Here is a 2,938-nt window from a genome sequence, read left to right as displayed (position 1 = left end):
GGCTAGGGTTACATTAAGTGTTTGGTTTAAGGTTAGGGTTACAGTAAATGTTTGGTTTAAGTTTTGGTTTAAGGTTAGGGTTACAGTAAGTGTTTGGCTTAAGGTTTAGAGCTAGGGTGAGTGTTAGGATATGAGTCAGAGTCTGGGTTAGTATTAAAGTTAAGGTTAGGACTCAAATTAGGGCTAGGGTTAGGTCTAGGTGTAGTATTAGGATTTCGTTTAAGTTAAGGTTTAGTATTAGGGCTATTGCTTTTGATTTACTGCTGGTGTCTGGGTTAGGGCTAGTTTGATGAGGGGCATTAGGGTTAGGACTAGTGTCTATGTTAGGCTTAGGGTTAGTGTTAGATTTGGAGTTAGGGATAGATCTAGGGTTACTGCTAGGAATAAGAACAGGGCAAGGTTTATGGCTAGGGTTAGAGCTAGGATTAGGGTTAAGGCAATGGATAAGGTTATAACTAGGGATATGGCTAGTGTGAGAATTAGGGTTAGGGATAGGATTAAATAATGCTAGAATTAGAGTTAGGGTTATTGTTCAGCTTAGACCTAGCATTAGGTTTAGGGTTAGGGTTAAGTTTAGGGTAAGGATTGGCATTATAGCTAGGTTTAGAGGTAGGATGAGGGTTAGAATTAGGGTTAGGCCTATGGTTAGTGTTACAGGTTGATTAAGGCTGGTTTTAGGGCTAGGATGAGGGCTAGTGTTTGTTTTTGGGTAGAACTAGTATTAGGGCTAGGACTAATATTAGGTCTAGGGTTCTGATTAAAGATAGATTTAGGGTTAGGTTTATAGATACAGGTAGTGTAAGGGTTATGTTTAGTTTTAGGTCAAGTTTAGAGCTAGGGGTATTATTAGGGTCAGGGCCTTGGTTAGGGTTTCTGATAAGCTATGGTTTAAATTTAGGGCTTGAATTAGCATTAAAGCTGGGGTTAGGGCAATGATAGGGTTAGGTTTAGGGTTTAGGTATTGGTATAGTGTAAAGGATAGGGTAGGATTAGGGATAGTGTTAGGTTTAGGCCTAGGGTTAGCATTAGTGTTAGGTTTATAGTTATGACAATAGATAGGGTTAGAGCTAGGGATAGGGCTAGGGTTATTGTTATGATTAGGGCTAGGGTTAGGGTTAGTGTTAGGGTTAAGGCTTGGGTTAGGGCTTGAATTAGGGCTAGGTTTTGTGTTAACTTAGTGCTATGCTAAGTTTTACAGCTAATGTAAGTACCCGGGTTTCATTTAAGGCTAAATTTAGGTTTAGGGTTGGGGCTGGGTCTAGTGTTAGATATAGGTTTATGATTAGGGTGATTTTTAGATGTAGGGTTAGTGTTATGGTCAGATTCAGGGTGAGAGATAGTTTTTTGTGCTGCTTAAAACTCGAATTAGTGCTAAGTTTAGGATTAGGCTTAGGGATTGTTAGAGCTAGGGTTACAGTTATTGTTAGTGTTAAAGCTAGTGTTAGGGCTCTGATTAGGATAGGTTTTGGGTTAGAGTACTGCTAGTGTTAGGGCTACAGCTAATGTAAGAACTAGGGTTACAATTAGGGCTAGTTTTAGGGTTAGGGTTAGGGCTAGGGCTAGTGTTTGGGTTTGGTTTAAGTTTTGGGTGATGTTTAGAGCTAGAGTTAGTGTAGGGTCAGAGTAAGGGTCAGGATTAGTTTTAGGGTTAGGGATGGGACTCAAATTAGAGCTAGGTTTAGGGCTAGGTGTAGGCTTAGGGTTTGGTTTAGGTTAAATTTAGGGTTAGGGCTATGGCTCTGTTTTGTTGTAGGGTTTGGGCTAGGTTAGGGATAGTTTTAGGGTTAGTGTTAGTGTTATGGCTTGTGTTAATGAGAGATTTAGGCTTAGGTTTAGGGTTACATTTAGAGATAGGATTAGAGGAGGATTAGAGATAGGGCTTTGATTAGGGCTAAGGTTATGGCAAGTTTTAGGGTTATGGTATTCCTATACCCTAGGAATAGGACTAGGGTGAGAGTTAGAATTAGTCTTAGGGCTAGGGTTAGGTTATGTTTAGGGCTAAATTAGGGCTAGGATTAGGTCTAGGGTTTGTGCTAGGTTTAGGCCTAGTTTTAGGCTTAGGTTTAGGTTTAGGGATAGGCTTGAATAAGCATTAAGGCTAGGGTTAGGGCAATGATAGGGTGAGGTTTAGGGTTTAGGTTTGGTTTAGTGTAATGGAAAAGGGTAGGATTAGGGATAGTGTTAGGTTTAGGCCTAAGGTTAGCATTAGTGTTAGGGTTATAGTTATAGCAATAGATAGGGTTAGAGCTAGGGTTAAGGCTAGGGTTATTGTTATGATTAGGGCTAGGGTTAGGGTTAGTGTTAGGGTTAAGGCTTGGGTTAGGGCTTGAATTAGGGCTAGGTTTTGTGTTAAGTTAGTGCTAGGATAAGGGTTACAGCTAATGTAAGTACCAGGGTTTCATATAAGGCTAAATTTAGGTTTAGGGTTGGGGATGGGTCTAGTGTTAGGTCTAGGTTTAGGGTTAGGGTGCTTTTTAGATACAGGGTTAGTGTTATGGTCAGAGTCAGGGTGACGGTTAGATTTTTGTGCTGCTTAAAACTCGAATTAGTGCTAAGTTTAGGGTTAGGGTTAGGGTTTGTTTAAGGTTAAGGGTTAAGTTTAGGGCTATGTCTGGGATTTGTTTTAGGGCTAGGACTAGGATTAGGGCTAGTATTAGGATTGGCATTAGCGTTAGGGCTAGTGTTAGGTTTAGGTTTAGGCTTAGGGTTAAAGTTAGATTTAGAGTTAGCGTTAGATCAAGGATAGGGCGAGGGCTAGGGTTCGGGCTAGGATTATTGTTCCAGAAAGGGATAGGGTTAGAACTAGGGATGGGGCAAGGGTGAGAGTTACAGTTATTCTTAGGGCTAGGGTTAGGGCTAAGGTTAGGGATAGGCATAAATTAGGGGTAAGAATAAGGCTAGGGTTAGGGCTAAGATTAGGGCTAGGGTAAGTGTTAAG

Source organism: Marmota flaviventris, chromosome 1 (assembly GCF_047511675.1).
Source record: "Marmota flaviventris isolate mMarFla1 chromosome 1, mMarFla1.hap1, whole genome shotgun sequence".
Lineage (NCBI taxonomy): Eukaryota > Metazoa > Chordata > Mammalia > Rodentia > Sciuridae > Marmota > Marmota flaviventris.
Note: the sequence above shows the minus strand (reverse complement) of the source record.